This window comes from Lissotriton vulgaris, chromosome 7, assembly GCF_964263255.1.
Source record: "Lissotriton vulgaris chromosome 7, aLisVul1.2, whole genome shotgun sequence".
Classification (NCBI taxonomy): Eukaryota; Metazoa; Chordata; class Amphibia; order Caudata; family Salamandridae; genus Lissotriton; species Lissotriton vulgaris.
In genome coordinates this window covers 700,221,554-700,245,428 of record NC_141695.1, presented here as the reverse complement: position 1 = coordinate 700,245,428, position 23,875 = coordinate 700,221,554, and the positions used below count along the sequence as shown (strand labels likewise).

Genomic DNA, 23,875 nt, shown 5'->3' with positions numbered 1-23,875 from the left:
ATATTATCGTGTAAATTACTGTTGCATTTTAACATGATTTTGTTGGAATTTTATATTTATAAAAATTTATTTTTTCATAACATTACTCCCTTTTGCCGTAGGCTGGTGATGGTAGTATTTTGTTTATGTTTTACACCATGTTATATTTCTATGGGTGATTGGGCACAATTATCAAAACGAGTCCGTGACTAAGACCTACATAGGTTGAAACATGTTGCTGATAAAACATCACACGAAGCCGGTATGCTGTGTGTGGATTTTTCTTTCCTTTGTAACCCAAGAGGAATGTTATTTCAACATTCAATACGGTACTCGCACCCTTCTTCCTGCACCATCCCATAGTGGTGGAGGAGGCTGGGCTTTCTGTGGGGCACACGTGAAAGGATATAAATATATAAAAATATTTTGTTATCCAAGTTAGGGGACAGGATCCCCATTCACATGGTAAGCGAAAGGAATATTTGGATTTGAGCATAGTTCTGAAATATGGACTAGCAGACAGGAGGAGAACCCGTCCCCCCAATTCTGCCTCTCCTGAATGGCAGAAAGACTGTTTGGTACCCTGGGGTGGGAGGCGCAGTGCAATATTAGGATGGGAAAATCCAACAACCCATTCAATATCCCACTTTTTCCCCCCGATTGTCTAGTGGGCTTTCTGGACATACTAAGATGTGCAGATAGGTGACTAATGCCCCAAACTGTCAACCATGGGGTTTGAAAGCCCAACAGACAACTGGGGGTAAAAAAGTGAGCAAAGTAGGAGGGCTGGTTGATGGACCATCTTGGTATCGGTTCCATCTCTTTGCGGACGCGCAACATCGATTGGTGAGGCTGCGTGTTATTTTAGGAGATACTAGCACTACGGGCATTGATTTTTAATCTTTTTATCCACTTGCTGATCTTTGGTGTGTTGTATTTTATGTTTTTACGCTCTATTTTTACCCCTTTTCCGCCTCTTACCTGCTGGGCGTTCTCTATCCCCCGCGGCTGTGTCGCCGTTTACGTGGAGGGCGGTTACTTTTTCTTCCCTTGCCTGCATGAGGGGACGCACTTCCAGGGGCGGTACTGTTCCTGCTCTCCAGTACTTAGGCATGCTTGGACGCACAGCGAACGCACGCAGCAGGGGCACCGCTGGCGCACCTAAGGCAGGCATATCTGTGCTCGTCTGCCCATGGACGTCGCCAGACATGCTGCCGGTTCAGTCAGGGGTAAGCTTACCTTCTCTTGTGGCGACCTCCTTGCGATTAGGAAAGTAGTGAGCCCCTACAGTCACCCTCCATGTAACCTGCCTGAGGGCCCGTTCTGCTATAAACGTTGCGGTTTCAATTCTTCCCCTCCCATTTCCTCTCTCTGCTCCAGACAGAATATCAAACTGTTTAGTTTCAATTGTCGCTCCCTAGCCAAGCACTTTCCTGATGTCTACGACCTGTTACAGGATGAATCTCCTGATGTCCTTTTTCTGACGGAGACATCGTTGTCAGTTGACACGGTGGCTGAGCCCGGTTTGGCGCTCCCCCAGGGCTTTAGCATTATGACTCTCAATAGAGAGTTTAGAGGGGGAGGTATCGCAGTTGTTTTTAAATCCTGCTACACCTGCACTGTTGTAAACCCTGGTGGGCTGTGAGTGTGCGCGTTTTGGGATCTCTTTTAACACTAGCTACACCATGTCTGGCCTACTGCTTTACCGCCCGCTAGGACCTTCGAAAGAGTTTAGGGCTGCACTAATCAAAACAGTTAGTTCCTTGGCTATGAGAGCACCAATAATGCTGAAATTGGCAGATTTTAACCTGCATCTTGACAGCCTCCACGACTCAAAAGTGGGCAATTTCTCTGCTGACCTGGCGGCGTGTCAGCTGCTCCAACTGGTTTAAGGCCACACCCACTCCGCTGGCCATTTGCTAGATCCAGTCTTCTCTAATCTTCCCTCCCTCACAGTTACTACCCCTATCCTTGTGTGCTGGTCCGACCACTATCTGATCCCCATGACACTCTTGGGGGTAGAGACCCCTCGGAGGGTGCTCCAGAAATTCTCTCTCAAACGCCCCTGGCACAAATTAAATTTTGATCAATTCCAGGCCCTCTTCTCTATGAACACACCCAGCATGCCAGATGATACGGATGCTGCTGGTAAAGCACTATCGGACTGGATCCTCCTCCCTTTGGACACAATAATTCCTGCTAAATGGTCTAAGTGTCGTAACACTAAATCTAGTCCTTGTTATAATGACAAGCTCGCTAATATGCGCAAAGCATGTCAGAGGTTGGAGCGGGCGTGGAGACTGGATTATGACCCGATCCTGAAGGGGTGTTATCAGGCAGCCACCAAGAAGTATCACAGGGCTATTCAGACAGAACGGGAAGCCTACTTTGCAGATGAGATCAGGAGCAGCAGTAACCCCACCAAAAGTATCTTCTCTATATTTAAAGATCTTAAAATCGGCAGAGGTACCCGCAGCGCCCTCTATCACGTTGGATGAGCAATGTGAGGCTCTTGCCACCTTTTTTGTCAACAAGGTGGAAAACATTTATAAGGCCTTTCCTCAAGCTGCTGTGTTCTGACCCTGTGTGTAGACCCCATCCCGCTCACACGCTTGCCGCTTTCTCGCCGATCTTCCAGGATGAGCTGCGCTCATTATGTAGCAAGGTTAAATCCAGCTCTCCAGCTGACCCCATGAAGCCTGATCAATTTAGGAAATTACTATCTGTGCTTCTTACACCTCTGGGTCAGGTGATCACCATGTCCCTGTCTATATGGCAGCTGTCCCTAGGACTTTGGAAACAGGCACGGGTTGTTTCCCGGTTAAAAAAAAAAACCTACCCTCAACACAGCTAAACCTGAGAACTTCGTCCTATCTTTCTCCTACTGTGGGCATCCAAAATCTATGAGACCTACATAAATTCCATCTTGGCCGTTTTTTTTGGAAGAGAATAACATACTAGAGAATCGCACCTGTCCAGGCCACAGCACAGAGTCTGCTCTGCTATCTGTGACCAATCATCTGAGGGTAGCACTAGATGCGGGACGTACTTTTGCACTATTATTAGATCTCAGTGCCACGTTTGACACGGTTTCTCAACAGATCCTGCTGCAAAGGTTGGAGGAGGCAAGCATTGTGGGTTCTGCCCTGGAGTGGTTCTTTTTTCTTTCTGAGAGGACATACCAGGTAACGCCACCCCCTTTCGCCTCCATGGTCCATACTATTAAACAAGGTGTGCCACAGGCTCAGCTTTGAGCTCAACGCTTTTCAACTTGTACGTCCAACCATTGGCAGCTGTGGCCGGGAGTAGAGGGGTTACAGTAGTATCATATGCAGATGATACGCAGTTGGTAGTTGCACCCTCCGATGACTCCATGCGGGACGCTCATATGTTTCGCAGCGATCTCGCTGCTATCGCTGAGTGGATGACTGCCAACTGCCTCCAGCGCAATGCCAGCAAGTCTGAGGTTTTGCTTGTAGAGAAAGATTCTGAGCTGTGGAGTAAACGCTGGTGGCCTGCTAACCTGGGCTGTACACCCGCCCCCAAACAAGTGGTAAAATACCTAGGTGTCAGGGTAGACTCTGTCAGTATGAATCAAACAATGTTCTCTTCGTGCACACCTATTAATAGTAACCGTTTCTACAATGTTCGTTTTGGCGCTATCCTTGTCGCACTGAGTCTGCAGTGCCTTAAAATTACTTGCATTGAGTGTGGCTTAAACAAACCACGAAGAATGCGCTCCTTTTGATTGAAACTGCTAGGTTTCTTCTCTAGTTCATTTGTATCTATCAACAGTGTTTATACCAATCCTTTGAATGACCACATTACGACTGTTTTTTCCAATTCCATCATTGTATTTAATTGTTCATTTTTGACCTTTTTCAATTCGTGAAGAAAAATTCATTGTATTCATGAATATTCAAATTTTTGCAGTTTTATATTACGCCCAATGCATTTCGGGTTAGAGAAAAATAACCCTTTGTCAGGGGCCTGTTAAAGAAAAGGATAAGAAAACATTCAGGACCTTAACATTCATTAATAACGTGAAAATACTCGAATATAACAAATGAATTCAATAAGAGACTATTGTTCGTGAACTAAATTATAAACTTCCATGTTCCGTAGGAACCAAACACGTGCTAATTCGTTCGTATCATCAGCAAGGGTTTTAACATATCACGACATATTTCTCAATGGTACAATAATAGGACAATGTAAACCAGATGATAGACCATTTTAACGAGCAAAAGTTATAAAAATTATAAAGTTCTAATTGAGGACGCGAAGGTGCAACTTACGTTAGTTTTCTAATCAGTGTTCACATCCGTGTTCGGGGTCACCCGAGTTTAGTGTGAACCAGTGATGAGGGTTTTAATAGAATGGTATAAGTCACGTGTTAAGTGTATCACGTGATATCTGTAGTGGACGGATCGACCTAATCCTAAATTGCCGGAAACTTTTTCTATCGTCATATTAAAGCTGCAAGTGGAGGAGGAGCCAAGCTCGCGACCGTGATGGCCGCACTGTAGCTCGGCTCCGCCAACCTTCCTGCCTAAATGCATATCCTGATCTTCATCCTGCTCCGAGGCGACACACTCGGCAAGAAATGGAAAGGTGAAACAATGCTCGCACTCACCGTTTGTCCCGGGGGCTCCTGTGTGCTGCGGATCTGGAGTTATGCCATTGCTTGGTCCGGGGCCTCCGCGGCGTGCAGACCGGTGACTTGCCTGTGACCGTCGGCCAGAGTGAGGGTGTCGGCGGCGGCCCCTGGTGGAGGAGAGGGGTCGGCTGAAGAGGCCGTTGTGCCGGTGGCGACTGACCGGGCCCGGTCTGCGGCCTGGGGGCCCGGTGGTAGGGCGCGGTCCACTGCAGATGGGGGTAGACCGCGCAGGTGGCATGCCCCCTCTTTGTTGCCCTGTCCGGCCATCTTGAAGCCCTTCGCCCGGATTCGGCGGGCGGTGTCCGTGGGACGGTGCCGCTGGCAGTCCCCGTTTTTGGTGGCCCTCCTTTCTGCACCAAGGTTGCCATTTCCGTGGCTCGAGGGGACCCCAGCGGTGGGCCTTGATCGAGAGCCCATTCCAGAAGTTGAGGCACGGCTGAATTTACAAGATGGCGACCGGCGCCCTGAGTCACAGATCTACTCGGAGGGGCGAACCTGGGTCGTTGAAGTGCACGAGGGCCGAGTCCTGTGATCGTGAGCCTACGATTGGTGATGTCCTTGGCGCCCTGCATTCTTTACGTGAGGCCATGGTCTTCGGCTCCGGTGTGAAAGATAATGGGTCTGCCGCCATGTTTGTTGGACCGTCCCTCATGGACACGGCTCGACTTCGAATGTGTGCTCCTTCGCTCCCCTCGGCTGCTGCGAGGAGTGCTGCCGCTGTGCATCTGCAGGCCCGTACGCCTGCGGCCCCGAATCTCTAGGTAGCTTCGATTGTGGCGGGCGTGGGCCCCACGTCGGGGCCCGTTCATGCCCGAATGATTGGGGAGCGAGGTAGATGCTCGATTCGAACTGCTTTGGTGTGGCCCCGCTGTTATCTTGCGGGGGAGACCTCGCTTTATTGGGCGGCGAGACTACACCCATACTGCTTGCTGCTCCTGATGTTGCTATTGGAAAGTCTAGACTGCTGCAGCCATTGCTTGCTCTGCCGTTTGATACTGGGGTCCTCTGGTTTGCCCCCCTGGCCTGATTTGTTCCGATCCTGTGCCCATCTCACCTCGAGCTATTTGCTACCCACTAAACTATTGCGCATGATGGCTATGGTCAGGAGAGGACAGGGGTGAGCCGGACTGGACCCGGCGGACTACTGGTTAACGAATGGAGATAAGGACTGCCCGCAGCCGTGCCAACAGGGGTGGGGGAATCATATCGCCCGACGCCCGAACCAAGTTGTTTTTATCGGTGGGCAAGAAGATTTAATGTCTATTTCGTCCGACGGACAAGTAGACATTAAATCACATAAATAAGATGGGCTGGGGGCACTCTGGGGCTCACAGCCAATCAGATAAGCGTGCCGGAAGCCTTTGGAGGCTTCTGATTGGCTAGCAGCCCATAACTGGGCTCTAGACAGTGATTGGATTAGAGTGAAAACGTCACTCAGTCTCAGCAAGCAGGAGTTTGTGGCCGCCGCGAGGCAATACATTAAGGTAAAATAAGCACTGCCATAATGCCCGCCATAGCACTTGTAGAGTGTTCAAAAGGGTTATATTGTGCTCAGCTTGCAGATTGCTCTGTAATTAGAATAGAACTGGTGCGCAGGCCTGCTGTGAGAGACCGTGTATAATGCGTGTCCTTATGGTTCCAGAAAGCGCGGGCTCTCATCGCTGTTATTGGAGCGTGAGACAGCATAAAACGTGGGGGCCCTGAAGCAGAGGGCCCAGTAAAGCTGCGCCGCAGTACGGGGGATCCGAAATAAGAGGTAACTTGACCCGGCCTGATTAAGGACCTGTCTGTGGGCCTCGGAGAGACTGCCGATCGATAGGGCCGGAGACAACAGAGTATTGAAAACAAGCTGCAGACCGAATTAGCTGGGAGCTGTATCCCACTGTCCAAGAGAGCAGTCACTGTCGCTTTACTACAGCCAAGCGAACTTCAACTTACTCCACATACTGTGGCACTATCAAGCGTGCGTAACCATACAAGGGATCCGAAAATCAGAAGACATTCTGCTCCCCCCCCTCTTCTTTACACGAGGCCCCGTTATGACGCAGGACCCTGCCGCCGCCACTACCTAGTCCTGCTGTCCCATGGGCACCGAGAGATCAGTGCTGCCGGCTTCCTATCCTCGTTGCTTCGGGGTGAGTGAGCGAGAGCAGACTGCGGGGTTTTGAAGGGACGGTGGGCGAGGCGCTAGCAGAACACTAGAAACATGATCAATGGTTTCCACTTCCAGAGAAGCCCGCCAAAGGATCCGGGTACTGCTGCAGTTGAATCAAATACAGTAAGGTGGGGGATCTGATTGGCCTTACGAGCCATCAGCTCTTCACGCTGCTGCCTCTGTTTTGGTTCGGGTAGGACGGTTCCATTTGTGTGCTTTGAGGCAGCAGCCCTACCCCCTGTCCCCATTCCACCTACCTTACCGTCACTGCCGACCTGTAAGATGATGATGATGGGGTGCACGAGCATGTCCAAAAGCTACATGTAGACTGCAGCTAGCTAACGCCTCCATGGTTGTGTGCACGCCAGGGGGTGAATTGGGGCCGTCACCTACATTCTAAAGAGCAAGTCACTGAAATAGAGCAACAACTAAAAGCAAGCGGGGAGAGGGGGAGCGGGATTGTGTATACCCTAAAGCTAAATGAACCTGATGCGTTTGGTTAATGTAAGGGAGGGGGCGAGGTAGCAGGGTGGATATTGCTCTTCAAAGATTAAAAGATTACCAGGTTTCAAGCCTGGCCTGATCAAGAACCCACTGAGTCCTTATTATCGGGGCCCAGTCACTGCCCGTTTACTACGGCTTGTGACCTTTTACCAAATCCTCCCAGCACTACACTGCCTCTTTGTGGGGTTTTGAATATTTATATATCACTTTGGGCCTTGCATTTCAAATTCACTGTGCCCTCACCCCCCGTTTTGTTCTGTTGACAACATATCAGGAACGAGTGTCTTTGTTGCCCATGATGTTCGGTGTAAGTGCTCTAGCTCCGGGTGCCCGGGAATTCAGTTAACTTCACACCTTAAGTACCAACAGATGTTACCAACCGCTGCTATTGGAGCTGTGCTTTAAGTCGTGCCAACTGCGCACGTTTCCATTGCTGTGCAGAGAGCAGATTAGAACTCCCTTTCACACTAGATGTGTGACACAGAATTGGTATATTGGGCAATTTCCTTCACAAATGGGCGATATCTTTCCCATTTGTGTGAGAAAATGCTCAATTGGTCAGTGCCTTGTATTTTAGTGGGTATAATTCAGCCCGTTGTGAGCATTTCTTTTAAGCTGCCACAGCGCTACAGTTTCTTTCTTGAGCTGCCAGGCTTGCTTAATTGCTAACTAAAGGACACTGGATAATTAGGTAAAGAGGTTGTCCAGATTACACCACGTTGGTAAAGTGAGGACATGAGCTTGGATTAGAAGGTGCATTTTGGGACTCTACAACCTAAATGTCCCCTCTGCATAACACATTTGATTTCCTGTGCAACTGCGCCAATGTAATAATGCAGCGAAAAAAATGCATGTGTCCTTCTGTAAATGTAACTGGCGCTCCTGTAAAGCGCTCTAATACCTTCAGGTCGAGTTCGCGGTATATAAAACCGCAAAAAAAATTCCATTCTTTTATTAGCACTGAAAGTCAAAAGCTAGCATATTCATGCCACATTAAAATTCACATCGATCCATACCGTGTAGAAAAAGAATGTCCAGCTTTTTTTTTTAAAGCACCAAACGCCACTTAAGTGTGTGCGCACTACCTACAGGGCAAGTGGCTGTGGGCACAAGCCATCTGCTCGGAGCCTGGATCCCCCTTGAGAAGCAAGACATTCTTTCCCTCCTTTATTGTGCCCCAAGGTGAGACAACCGCACAGGGGGTCTGCATGAGGGACATTTCTGCAAGCCTCACCGCCCACGGGTATTTCCTAAATATCCTGCACACAGCAGCAGAAAAGGCAAAGCTTGACCCGGGCGAGAACAGGCAGCGCAATGCCTCTATTTCCATTTCAAAAGGTTGAAGCTGTTTTTTCCTCACCTTCTTATCTGTTACTCAGTGGTGTGGTGATCCTCCCACCTCCGCCTCCTCCTCGCTCTGTCAGCTGGAAGAGGGAGCGAGGGCTGCTACTGGGCCCCACTCAGCCTGTCATCCTCAAAATAAAGAGCAATTAATTCTACAGTTTGTGAAGTGTAGCACTGTAATAAGTGTTGCTTGTGTGCCCCAAATAACTGATATGTATGGGGGGCCCAAGTTAGCTTCTAAGGGTAGACCAGAACTACATAGTGGAGCAGGAAGTTAGTGCTACCTGTTTGCTACTTCTCACTCTAGCTGAGACCTGACTTGCTGCCTGAGGCATTCTCATTGTTCAGACATCTTTGACTTGTGTTTGATTAAAAATAATCATTAAAACTGCTCTATTCATCAGAATAACCTATCCCCGTCCAGTATACTAGTTAAGTCTTAAAATGACTTGACTAGTGAAATGGTGGTGAGGTATGAAGGGTGCCATTAAAGAAGAGAACATGATGATTTCACTTGGCAGCAGTACAAAAATCTGGTGGTTTGTTCAGTTGGTATGTGCTAGTTTATACATATGCAGAGCTCTGCCAATGAAAACAACTAGAACACTTGGACAGTGCTTGTGTGAAACCAGGGGGCCTCCATTTAAATACTCATAGTTTGTGAAAGAGAACCTGGCTAGTTGAAAATTGGCTTCCATGCTTAAATGGTGTGATCTTAGGCAAATATTTTAATTCACCAAAACTAACTTTCACTAAATAATCAAGGGAACCACTTTCAAATGCATGCGTTCAGAATATGAGCTGTACAAAAACCCGTTTTTGAATTAATATGGACTACAATGTTGCTCTATATTCTGGTCACATACAGTGTTCACTTCTGCCGTGCCTCTTGGTTCACTAATGGCACTGTCATCAGTGCGGTACATCGTCCATTCTTCAAGAATGTCAAGACTGATGGCGCGGGCAAACCGATCATGACGGTTCCGTTTTCTCCTTGGCAGGGCATGAAACATGCTTCTGTCTGTAGGCAAGCCAACGGGTGTTCATTTTTAATCAGTAAATAAATATTTTCAAAACATTTAGCCCCTCATTCCATAGGTGAATGCATTTATGGTGATGCATACACTTGTTTCTCTGTCAGCCCTTATGTTTGATGTATGGACGGGAGAAGGTGGGACAAGTGGATTTTACGGGACATGTAGATCTCAGTGGCATTTTGTCCCTTGGACAAGTAGATTATTTTGAAAATTCCACATCCCTGTGCCAATATGGCCGATTCCTTCGAATGTTTCTGATACTTGAGGTTGTGTCGATCTCGCTTGGATGTGGTTTCGTGTGTGTGAAGGCGGGAGGTGAGGGCCGAATGACTTGATTGCAGATCTCCTCTCCCACTGGTTCTTTTTCCCCCTCTTCTCTGTTTTGTTTCTTTCCCACTTTCCTATATTTCGGGTTTCTATTTAGGGCGACAGGCACGCTGCTGGGGGGGTAGGCCGTAGCCTTCTGCAGGGGTGCAGGGTGGGGTGGGTGGGATGGGGTTTCTTTACTGTTCGTTTTTCTTTTAGTTCTATGGCTCTTTCGTATCCCTTTATCGGGACGCTGTGGCTGTACGTGTTTCCCATGGTATGATAGCTGGTGGGATGGGGGGTGACTTGCTTGCTTCTACGGTATTGATTGCACATATATCATGACTAGCACGCCCTAACCCCGATAGCGGATCTCTCACAGTCTTGCGCGCTTTTATCGCTGTGGGGCGCGTGCAGTGGCGCGGCGTTCTTTCTCTCCCTCTTCTACTATTTTTCCTTCCTCCTTCCCCTTTCTTTTTTCTATTTACTTGGGTTAGTATAGAGGATGACTACAACTAAGCTGCTGCTCTGGTTCCTCTGTTATGTACTAGCACATATATAGGTGGTCGGCGGGTGCGTGATGGGCCACGGTGGGACTGTTCTGAACTGGGGTGTCTATAAGTTGATTCCTGTTAACCGCGGCTGTTACCTGTTTTTTATCGATGCCCTTCTGTTTTGATGTTGAATATGTGGCCCGCCAAGGGAACTTAGATGGCTAACAGTTGCAACGGATCCTGCTATACTTCCTATTATATTATAAAATTAACCTTCCTTAATCCTGTTTCCAGCAGTCATATTCAGCCCCCCCTCTTTTAATATTAGATTGCTTGCTTGTACAACGCTGGGTGACTGCCGGGAAATCTTGATGTTGTCTCATGTGCTTTCATAATGTATCGTGGCCGGCCTGACTGGTTGTAGGCCCGTATATGTATACTTCCATCTGCACAATAAAGGTTTTCAAAAAAAAAAAAGTGCAAGTGGAAAGTAGAAAATAGAAAGGCAAAATTAAATCGAAAGAATAATTGTTGTTGAATAGCTTTATTCGATAAAAAACATTATAAAAAACAGTTTATCAACATTCGGTCAGAATATTGTCATCATTAAAAAGTTTTTAAGAACAGATCAACTTTAAAGATAACAAAATAGAAGGGGAACTCGTTTACTGAATCAATAACTTTTTTGCGGTTCTTAAACGCCAAGCCCAGCCTAAAAATTTTGCCATACAGGAGGCAAAGAAAGGTCTTGCATCTGTACGCAATATGCGTAGGGCTTCCAGATGAGAACGAGTTCCCAAACTCCTGCAAAGGGGCTTCAACCACCTCCGTCTAGGCGCTGCGTAAACACTGCACTCGAACAACAAGTGGGCAACAGACTCTACCCTTAAGTCACAAAAGGGGCAGTAAGGTACAGTTTGGGTGGGCGGTTTCCAGGTAGAAGTAAACTGGCACAAAGGTAGCACCCCCACCCTGAATTTAAAATACAATGATCTATCCCACGGGCTCTGGATAATATCCAGGTAGGGTTCCCTATAAGGGATCTCTTTGATTAACAGAAACAGGGCCACAGATTTGCAGTGGTTTGTATTACATGCTCTCTCATTGTCCACCCATGACCAATAAGCCTTCTTTAATAGTTGTTTTGAGGGTGCAGATTTGTTAGCCCAAGCATCTCCTAAGCCTAGTTTATAAAGCAACCTTTTAACCTCCCTGAGCCAGATGATCCTATGGCAACCCGGTAGAGACAGAATGTCACTTAAGGCTTCTGCATAACTGCTGAGTTCTTGGACATTCCAAATTCTGGACCATAGTAGAAGAGGGCGTAATTTAGCTTGGTCGCATATTGGCCGGGTGCCTGCATCTAGCAGAAGGGGGATTGTGGGAGTACTGTGGGGTAGGCACATAAGATCTTTGTGAAAGTTGTTCTCAAGATGAACCAGAGTGTCAACTCTTTGGGTACCCCACAGTTCGGCACCATACAGTGCCGCACTCACAACCCTTGCCCTATAGATATCTAGGGGAGCCCCAATTGGTTTTAAAGATGAGGCACGCTGTTCTTTGAGCAGTGCACCTGCAACCCTCTTGTGAGTCAGGAACACCTTTTGGTGGTGTGCCTTCCAACTCATGGTGTCACTAATGCGTATACCCAGATAGTCAAATTCTTTGACTCGTTCAAGTGGAACAGAGTCTAGAACAGGTGGAATGACAGATTTCTTGGGCGGGTTAAGGACTAAGAATTTAGTCTTACCTATATTTATAGCCAAACCCCTTGCGTCGCAGAAGGCCTTGAAACTAGAGAGCAATGATTGGATGCCCATTGGTGATTTCGAAATTAGAAGGGTGTCATCCGCGAATAGGAGCGTTGGGATTTTCCTTCCAGCCAGGGTGGGTGCATCTGATGGGTGCTGGAGGAGGTGCTCCACCACTCCGTTAATATAAAGAGAAAACAGAGTGGGGGCAAGCACACACCCCTGGCGGACGCCCCTATCAACAGGGATACGAGGTGTTTTCTCCCCCTGGACACCCCATCTAATTTGGGCAAAATTGCTATCATGAAATTTTACAAGCAAGGACAACAGATAAGGGGGGAGACCTAGCCCATCGAGGACACTCCATAATAGTGCTCGTGGTACCAGGTCGAAGGCCGTTCGTAAGTCAATAAAGACTAGATATAAACTGCCCCCTCCTAGCACCACCACTTTCCAATAAATCATAAGGAGGCAGAATGTCTGCTCGATTGTACCCGTCCCTGTTCTAAATCCTGCTTGAAGGTCTGACAAAATCCGGTTTTCATCAGCCCACTGGATGATCCTGCCCAGTACCACCTTACCCGCTACCTTTTGGGTTGAGTCCAGTAAACTAATGGGTCGATAGTTTGCTGGGTCGTCCCTGCAGCCTTTCTTAAAAATAGGGACGACCTCAGCACCCCTCCATGAGTCGGGGAATACCCCTCCCATCAATACCTCGTTTAGGAGGGAGGCGATTAGTCTACTCCAAAAAGAGGGGTGGTTCTTTATCAAATCACCCGGAATTCCATCAGGTCCTGCCGCCTTATTTGGGACGATACACCTGATTGCCCTCTCTACTTCAAGGCTAGTAAATAGACCATCATGGCATGGGAGGTCAATTGCAGGGTTGGGTAGTGGACCCAAGGGTGAACAAACTAGATGAGGTGCCCCCGAAGGAGCAGAGTATAGTTTCGAGAAATGGGCAAGCCAAACATCACCAGGGATGTTACAAGTTAACTGTTGGTCAGTAGGCTTTTCCCTAGCTCGTAATAGATCCCAAAACCTCTTAGCATCTTTCCCATTGCTTGCCTCTACTAGCTCCCCCCAAAAGTTGGAGTCATAGGCCTCCTTGGCCTCAGTCAGGGTTTTTTTGTAAAATTTTCTCGCGGCCCTAATATTAGCTGGGTCTTTGGTCTTTAGTGTGGCAATGAGTTTCCTCTTAGCTACACGACAGTTAACAGTATACCATTTATCTCTCGCTTTAGGGATACATTTCGGGGGACCCCTATGAGTGGGTTGGGGGACGATGAACAAGTCACTCAGTGCCACTATAGTGTCTGTAAATAAGGGTAAAACCTTTTTACTGGTGGGACTTAAGGTGTCCAGCCGAGGCTCCACTCCTGACAAGATAGTCCCGGCTTGCGCCATCCTTGCTTCGTCTGCTGAAACTTTGGCCCACTTTAGGCGCCTGCTACAGTTTGTGGGAACAATTTCGTGGGAAGTTTTCCACTTATGGTCAAATGTGCCTTGGTTTCCAGCCTGCCAAGGAGGGGTAATGGATAACGAAAGGGGGTTATGGTCGCTATCACCCGACTCTATAACCTCCATGTCTTGGTGGAATGACCAAAGGTTATAATTAAGCATGGCAAAGTCAATTCTAGAGGAGTGGCCCGGCCTGTTATATGTATGAGCACCCATACAGTCAGATTTAGAGCGGCCATTTGTTGGTCTTAGATTGTACTCCATACAAAGAGCATTGATATCTATTGCACTTTGTATCCATTTAGGGATCGGATCAAGAGTCAAAATCGAAAGAATAATGTGATGTGACGAGCGGCAGTGGCCTTAAATTTGTTCGTTCCATGTTATGATTGGACAGGAGTCTGATCACGTGATAATGATGTCTCAGTAATGTGTGTTGTGGTTGGATAATATTCTGTCGTGTAAATCAAAAGTGAAGGGAAACTAATGACAATAGAGTGTTGAAAATAATGAGCTAAGGATGACATGTGTGAACTCAAATAATGAATGATCATAAATCGAACATTTTCTTAAAAATCATCATCAAATCTATTAAACATGGAAATTCACCAAATAATGAAAATTACCATATAAAAAAAAAATCAATGGTTCATGGATTACATTGGTATCATTCACTAGTTCGATTGAGAGAATAAGTGGCATTTCTTTTATTTATTATTCCAGGGGTAGAAAAGGATTCCCAGTCTCTATGCTATGTCTCATTTTTGGATGTACACATAACGATGACAAATCAATCAATAGAAACAAGAGTCCACAAGAAAAAAACGGATCGGAATTCCAGTTTACTGTTCCAAAGCTTCCATCCAGAAACACATTACTGAGACATCATTATCACGTGATCGGACTCCTGTCCAATCATAACACGGAACGAACAAATTTAAGGCCACTGCCGCTCGTCACATCACATTATTCTTTCGATTGAATTTTGCCTTTATATTTTCTACTTTCCACTTGCACCTTTAATATGACAATAGAAAAAGTTTCCGGCAAGTTAGGATTAGGTCGATCCGTCAACTGCAGATATCACATGATACACTTAACATGTGACTTATACCATTCTATTAAAACCCTCATCACTGGTTCACACTAAACTCATGTGACCCGGAACACAGATGCGAACACTGAGATAGAAAACTAATGTAAGTTGCACCTTCGCGGCCTCAATTAGAAGTTTATAATTTTTATAACTTTTGCTCATTAAAATGGTCTATCATCTGGTTTACATTGTCCTATTATTGTACCATTGAGAAAAATGTTGTGATATGTTAGAACCCTTGCTGATGATACGAACGAATTAGCACGTGCTTGGTTCCTACGGAACACGGAAGTTTATAATTTAGTTCACGAACAATAGCCTCTTATTGAATTCATTTGTTATATTCGAGTATTTTCACGTTATTAATGAATGTTAAGGTCCTGAATGTTTTCTTATCACTTTCTTTAACAGGCCCCTGACGAAGGGTTATTTTTCTCTAACCCGAAATGCATTGGGCGTAATATAAAACTGCAAAAATTTGAATATTCATGAATACAATGAATTTTTCTTCCGAATTGAAAAGGGTCAAAAATGAACAACTAAATACAATGATGGAATTGGAAAAAACAGTCGTAATGTGGTCATTCAAATGATTGGTATAAACATTGTTGATAGATACAAATGAACTAGAGAAGAAACCTAGCAGTTTCAATCAAAAGGAGCGCATTCTTCGTGGTTTGTTTAAGCCACACTCGATACAAGGGTAGACTCGGTCCTCAGTTTCCAGGTCCACACTAAGAAAGGGGGCAGGGACTTGTTTTTGTATACTGCGGGGGCTTAAACCGCTGTTGAGTTTTTTTGATCTGCCCATCAGGCAGGTTATTGTTCAGGCCTCCGTTTTGTCGAGACTGGATTACGCTAGCTCGCTCTACCTGGGGACGAACAAGACTGAGATTGAGACTGCATAGGGTCCAAAACGCAGCTGCTAGAACTCTCCTTGGTCCTCCAAGAACCTGCTACACCACCAGTGCTATTTGTCGGCTACACTGGTTGCAGGTGGCCAGAAGTGTGGAGTTTAAGTCCCTCTGCATTGTTTTTAAAATCCTGAATTTTTCCTCTCCTGGCATCTCGGCCAACCTGGTTTCATCATATACACCCACCCGCCAACTCCGCTCGATAGGTCATCATCTGGTGCGTGCAGGTGGGCGCTCCTTCCGCACACTGGCAGCTAAACTCTGGAACTCACTTCCTATACACATCTGCAGCATCAATAATTACCTGGCATTCTGTAAGGCTATTAAGACTCACCTCTTTCCTCCCCTGTAGACCCTGTTTTTGTCAGTAGCCTCTCTTCTTGTTTGCTATCAGCGCTAGGACTCCCCTTTACTGAGGCAGCTGTGCACTTTATAAACATTATAACATAACAGTATTAATGCCTCCCCTGGGGAGGCAGAATTGTGTTTACCCCCTCTCTGCCAACCCATGTCAGAACAATACCTAATGAAATCTCGGTTACTTCCATCCAATGGTCAAAGTCTTATCACCCTACATTCCCATACTTATCTTGTCTGAAATGCTGCCTCATGTGTGAGTGGTTCCGAAAAGGGGGTGGTGATGAACAGAGTGTCTGAATTAAGCAGACCACTCTTACCCAGTCCAAAGATCAGGGCTTGATCCATCACCGTTTTTTAGCTCACTGCACCATCCCAGCTCAGAACTTGGCTATATGCAAATTAGTCTGACCCTGGCCCAGGGCATCATAGGAATAGGGCAGACCAAACTACCAAGCCAATTCTTATACTGGGAAGGAAACAAGCTACCGGGGACCGGTTTCTGGCATTTCAGCCGTCTTTGGCCCGGCTTGCTTGAATCCTGATGGTGCAATGAGCAAGGGACTCACATCTGAGTATACCCTTCCACGCTTATGGTGGACAAAAATGATTCCGAAAAGGGGGTGGTGATGAACAGAGTGTCTGAATTAAGCAGACCACTCTTACCCAGTCCAAAGATCAGGGCTTGATCCATCACCGTTTTTTAGCTCACTGCACCATCCCAGCTCAGAACTTGGCTATATGCAAATTAGTCTGACCCTGGCCCAGTGCATCATGGGAACAGGGCAGACCAAACTACCAAGCCAATTCTTATACTGGGAAGGAAACAAGCTACTATGTCATGAATGATGTAATATGTGACATCATCAGCAGTGGATTGCGGGTGCGCGATATATAGTTAGTGCAACTAACTATATATGCGAATTTCAATGGTTTTGTGTGAGTAAAATAAGGTTTTGTAAATGCTAATCCCTAACTATATATGGTCTATAACCTATGGTTTTTTCAGTGAATTTTCAAGGTTTTGTAAATGCTAATTCCTAACTATATATGGTCTATAACTTATGGTTTTTTCAGTGAATTTCAATGGTTTTTTAGTAGCAAATATCAAAAGCTATAAAATGTATTCTTCTTTTAAAGGAAAAATATATTTTATATGTTTTTAATATAATTTTTTTATGCATCTGCCAAACCCGGACCTCTTAATAGTGTACTGTGGTGGAAATGATTTGGGCACTATGACTGGGGTTGGTCTGGAAATGCTTTTAAAGGACACCTTTCATCTTTTGTTGACACTTTTTCCCCAAACTGCCTTGGTATATTCCAATATATGAGAAAATAGAAAACTACTGGAACCTGATTGTGTCCAATGTAGGTGTTCAGATCACGCCATTGATCTTGAGCAAAGAGCGTAAGTTTCAACGGGATGAACAGGATTACATCCAAGGCAGAATCTTAACGTTTGCTCGAAAATATGAGAATCTCAAAAAGAACTATCCCTTGCAGAAAATGACATCCAGTGCAAGTGAATCCAGCATAAGTGATGATGGCTCAACACGAAGCACCCACCAGTCAAAAAACTGGTCAGTTTTAGAGGAGGTCGAATTGGTCAATCTGGAGAAAAACATTGCGAGAGGCGGAGGAAGGGGAAGAGGAAGGGGGAGACGACCATACCCCAACCAAAGGCACAGAGGAAGAGGCAGGGGGCAGCAAAATCAAGCAACCCCCACATCAGTGCCAGAAAAACCCGCAGGGCAAAACGAAGAAAAACGCCAGTACCCACTACGCAATCGCAATCCGAGGCCAACTTAATAGTGAACCTTTCAGACCACCAATTAACTGAAACAGAACAGCGTGTCTTAAACAAAGGCTTATCTTTCTGTCCTGAGGCTCATTTCGACTACACGGAGACTCGTATAGATTTCTATAAATATATCAGAAAGTTGAAACTTGCAAAAGTACATGTCAATAACCAAACGGAACCTGTTACCAATGTAAATGAGAACACGGACACAGTTCATTTTGAAACGATTGCAGATATTCCTGACATGAAAAACAGCTTCGAGACATTGTTTGACCTGGATGGAGCCTCCATCTCAGAAACTGAACTCTTAGAGGAGTTAAATATTCCAACGGATGCCAGACCAGCCACTGGCTTGAAAAGAAAATCGAGATATTACCCCATCTTGTCACCAGGCAACAAAATTGATTTGTTCTCAGAAGCAATAATAAAAGAACTTGACAATCTCACCAAAGTCAGAAACAAGACACGCGAAAATCTAACAAAAGTAGAACGCACAGCCATCAAAACGTTAATGGATAACGACAAAATCACTATAAAACCAGCGGACAAGGGGGGCAATATTGTCCTCCTAAACACAATTGACTATACATTGGAGGCTATGAGACAATTAAATCAAACGAACAACTACCAAAAGTTGACAATGAATCCTTTCACCAACATGAAAAAGGAACTACATGAACATTTGGAAACTTGGCATAAGAAGGGTCTGATAGATGATGAAGAGAGAAAATATCTAACGATTGACCATCCGATAATACCATGCATATATTTTCTCCCGAAAATTCATAAAACCCTTAATCAACCACCAGGAAGGCCAATAGTTTCATCATGTGGGTCATTGTATGAAAACATCTCAAACTATGCAGACAAATTTCTAGCCCCTATTGCCCAGAGCCTTCCATCCTACATAAAGGACACTGGAGATTTTTTGAGAACCTTAATGGATGTAACCTGGAACCCTGACTTCCTACTAGTAACTATTGATGTAGTCTCACTCTACACGTCGATCCGCCATGAAATCGGAATGCAGGCCTGCGAATACTACTTGAAACAACGAAACATCACATATCTAGACCACTCACATATGTTGATGCAAATGATTGATCTCTGCTTAAAAAACAATGTATTTTTGTTCAACAAACAACTTTACAAACAAATCTGTGGGACTGCCATGGGCATTTCTCTATCACCTAACTATGCGAACATCACGATGGGGTGGTGGGAAAAAACTGTTGCCTGGAATGAAGATAACCAAGAAGATCTGGAACGAATAATGTTATGGGTCCGTTACATTGACGACCTATTCATTATTTGGCATGGCACGGATGAACAATTTAAACTGTATTTCGATAAATTGAACAAGAACGAAGTTGGACTGCAATTCACATGCAACACCAGTGTGAAAGAAATCGATTTTTTGGACACCAAAATATATGTACACAACGGAAAATTGGAATCTACCCTTTTCCGAAAAAAGACAGCCACAAACAGTGTACTCCATGGTACAAGTTTTCATCCGACACCCCTCTTACGGAGTATACCGTATGGTGAATTTACAAGACTCAAGAGAAATTGTTCCCTACCAGAAGAAGCAGAGAAAGTCATTGAAGAAAGTAAATGTCGATTTAGAGCGAGAGACTACGAGGAAAGAGTGTTAACCAAATGCAAACGAAAAATTGATCAAAAAACACGAACCCAGACATTGATGGAACAACCGAAAAAAACTGAAACCAATGCTCCTCCGAGATTAATAATGACCTACAGCAAGGAGAGCTCAAACATTGCCCGAATAATGAAAAAATATTGGCATGTTCTAACAAAAGATCCTGACATTGGAACCACCATTGGAAATGCTCCTCTAATAACATATAAAAAGAACACTTCATTGAAAGACTTGCTAGTAAAAAGTCACTTCCAAGAGAAACCAAAACTGAATTGGCTAAGCACACAACGCAATGGATTTCAACCCTGCAATTCTTGCAAGGCTTGCAAAATTGGCAAACACATGAAAATGATTGAGGAACCAAATGGCAAGTCCTTGAAAATAGAACAACAAATTTCATGCAGTTCCAAAAATGTTGTGTATATAATCCAATGCAAGTGTGGAATGAAGTACGTGGGGAGCACAACCTGCATGTTGAAGAAAAGAATCTTGGAGCATATAAGGGCAGTAAAAAACTCCAACATGCAATATGCCACCGCCAAACATATGAGCACATGCCAAAATGGAGATTGGAGGTAAATGCATTTTTTTGGTGTAAAAGTTTTGGACAAAATGGAACGAGGAGGAGATATGGTCCGCAGACTACGACAAATGGAGTCGCGGATGATCATCAGACTCCGCACCAAACACCCAAAAGGGATGAACTTTGGGGAAGACCTGCATATTCACCTGGATTGAAAACCTCAGAAGAAAATAGGGTACTACACCCTATATTTTCTAACATGTAACCGTGAACATTATGAAAAGACTAGGGTACTAGACCCAGAATTATAACAAGCCAATTATGTTACTTACAACATGTTGAAATTATAAGCATGCCAAGTCTTTCTTTTCTTTCAAAATTTTAATTTTTCACTGAAATGTAACAGAAACTACATATCCCATAATGCCTCATAAATGGCTAGCTATGGGCCAGTATAAATAGAAACACTGTAGAGGGACTAACCAACCGTGAGCAAGGCCGTGTGAGGCTGAAACGCGTTGGTGGGGTGAAAGTCTTGAAATAAATAAGGCTTAACAAAGATATCCTGATTGTGCCGCCTCCTTTGTTTTCCAAAAATATATATATATATTTGGGTTTTTTTTGTTTTTTTAAACGTCTATGATGCAGCAGCCTGCTCCATTTTGTCAGCATGTGCACCATGCATGTGTGCACCTACAAAATGACAAAGGTGCTTTTTTTTCTTTTTATTTACAAATCAAATGTATATCAGTAAATAAAAAGAAAAAAAAACTGCCCGAAAGTGGGGGTTTATCTGGGTTTCTTTGTAATATGTGTCAGTGAGGAAGCAAAATAGGGAAAGGGAGGTGTATGGGTAAGAGACGCTTCCTGGAGTAGATGGTTGAGGTCTTAGAAAGATAGGGATTTCGAAAAGCCAAAGGGAAAGGAGTGCAACAGGGCAAGAGTGCAACGGAGCATGACGGAGAGACGAGAGAGAGAGAGAGAGACACACACGTGAGAAAGCAAAACAGTGAGACAAGCACATCACAGAGGAAGCAGGAGAGAATCACACAGGCTAGAGAGAGCAGCGGGGAAAGCGAATCACACTAGGTAAGCAGCTGGAAAACATGCAGTTTTGTTACATTCTTAAGAAAAGAAAAGAAAGGTAGTTTACTAAAAGTGAGCAATGGAAGGATCCAAGTAAGATGGCAATGCTCTATGGAAGGGACTGACAAAATGGATAGGATAAGCCACTTAATAAGAAGCAAGAAAATGAAAGGGGCGGTAAAGCCAATAAATGGTAAGCAATGGGCAGGCTGCAAGCCCTCTTCCTAAGTCCACAATATGACTATCTGGCTTTTGCAAACAGACCATTGTGCTGTCTGATATCCCCAACCACAAAAAAAACACACAAAAGGCAGTGGTTCTTTTACATCCATTTACACCCAGGATCTGGAACAACATCCATGAAACGATCAAGGCCACTCCAACGCTGCTCCAGTTTAGGTAAGAGTGAAGACACACCTCATTCTAAAAACTACCTCACAGTGCACTAGCAGTCCACAAACTAGCTCTGCTATCATTCGTTATCATTATGCTTGCCTTTGACCTGTTCAGCATTCCACTGCCTGTTGGCAAGGTTCTTGCTACAGAAATAACACATACATAAGGTACTCACCTGATGAGAGAAGCAATATTTAAAATACAAAATCCCAACAATATGAAATTTAGAAGCATGGTCTGAGAAAACATATTTTAAAAAGTGCACATTCTTTCATTAAAACTATATATAAAGTGTACATTTTCTACCACAACGTTGAAAACAAATATACTGCAGTAAAACTGAACATTATTTTTTAACAGATAAAAGTAACAATGTTTTTTTCTGCCATAGTGATTAAAATACATTGAAAATTAATTGTGAAAAATAATTAAACTAGACGGTGTCAAAAGAACAGGCATTAACAATACATGTGCCAGTTTTCAGGATAAAATCATATTTGTAACGTTGCTGAGCGAGGAACTAAATGATGCACAGAAAAAAGTGGGGTGCTAAAATGGGGGACTTCGTAAACTCGCGCCAGCGCGTTTCTGGAGTCAGAATTTAAGCCATGCACGAAAGCTGAAAAGATTCCTGCCAAGTAAAAAGAATCGTTCCTTGCCTTTGCAGAGAAATGATGATTCCAAACGCGATTCTGACTTAAAGATGTTGACACATTTCAAGAGTAAACAAAGACAGTACATAACCGCGCGGGGCATTCTTCGCAGCTTTTGAGGAATAAGCACACACAAGGAACAGTAGGAGTGAACACTTGTTAACAGTGCACACGTTGCACCCTTGCTTGTAGCTGCCATACAAGTCAGGGCTGCTACTAAGAATAAAAATCCTTTTACAGCGCCATAATGCTTCTGAAAACATCTCATCCAACCTGAGGGAGAAGCATAGGGTGGGGGTGAGAGAAATCAGGAACTGATGTTTAGGAGATATGACAATGTAATTTACTTTATGGGAAGAGGAGTATATACAATCCACAGATGATTGCACAATTAAACACAAAGATTATGTAGTAAATGTTATCACCATTTCCTGGGGAATTTAGCTTCTAACAGAAGTGACGAGATAGTTTTATATCGCGAGGAACAGCAAGCTCTTTTTTGATTCGTAAGGGGTGGAATAGGATAGAATTAAAGACAGTATGGGCCATATAGATTAGAACTTAAAGGGTGCACAAAATATTATTGTTGACGCCGTTCACGTGATGAGAAGGAATTGGAAGGGGAGTGGGTTTCTCTCCTTAAAGCTGCGTGTTAAGTACGTGATCGCGGACCGATGTCTTCTAGGGGCGGGATAACGGTCACGGGGCTGCAATTTAACGATGGGGAGGAGTAAGTATACAAACTCTTGGTAGACATACACCAAAGGTATAAAAACGCGGTCCCATCAGCAGTGGGCATAAAGAGAGGGTGTTTCCACAAACTTGGGATACCATTATTCAATGTGTGGGTTTTACTAACAATTATCTCCAAAGTGTGGGGGAGGAGGGTCTGCCCAGTTGAGTATTATCCGGGGGAGGTGCACATTTAGATTGATTCTATTTTTTAAGTGGGGTTGTGAAACAACTGATGTCCTACCTAGCCTTGATAAAGAGACCCGGGTTGCTCCTCCCGCGCATGCCGGCAACTGTGCATGTAAACAGCCCCCCGCCCTGCTGCACGTCAGCCCGAACGGGGCCTGGGACTAGCCGTCTAGGCCTCCCACTCCCCCGCCCATAGGCGGTGGACTGGGGAGTCCCTGTGTCAGACCTCGCTTTCCAGCTGGACCGTTTGTCCTAACCCTCATCGCCCCAGAAGCCCCGGTCTTGCGCAGCAAACTGAGCCCAGGACACAGGAAAGGAGCAGAGCAAGTCAAGGCTTACCTGTCATTACTTTCTACGCCATCTTGGATCCACTTGTCAACGTCCGCAAAGCATTGTGGGAAGAGCCTTTAAGTTGAGCTAGAGCAGCGGCAGTAGCCACAGAGGGAGCTCAACGGAGCCGGGCTGCCGTGCAATAGACTGCGCAGAGATCTGAAATTTCACACACACCGCCGTGTTTACTAAATACCGCCCCTGTACATGCGTAACATGTCACAGTGTACAGGGAAGGAACATGATCAGATAATTCCGTAAAAACGACTACTACCAGTATCGTGAACAAACCACAGATACATTTCTCCCGTTAAACATTAACTAACTACGACGACCTGAAAATACGTCTTCAATCAATACCCAGTGCTTTAAATCATCAGATACTGTGAAGTACCGAGTACCAGCTGCACTTCTTTAATTTGAAAGGTAGAGTACCTGCAT

At 45.0% G+C, this 23,875-nt stretch overlaps 1 protein-coding gene and 1 pseudogene across 2 annotated transcripts in view; one reads left to right on the top strand and one right to left on the bottom strand.

Moving 5' to 3' along the window:
* The window catches only part of HELZ (helicase with zinc finger), a 1,742,088-nt gene extending 1,718,600 nt beyond the window's left edge, over positions 1–23,488 (bottom strand). For both annotated transcript variants that reach the window (XM_086930935.1, XM_086930936.1), the window contains exon 1: positions 23,444–23,488. The gene's annotated coding sequence lies outside the window, so the exon portion shown is untranslated. The remainder of the gene's footprint in view (positions 1–23,443) is intronic.
* On the top strand, positions 6,679–7,136 carry LOC147702287 (protein BTG2 pseudogene; annotated as a pseudogene).
* Positions 23,489–23,875: the final 387 nt, after the last annotated feature.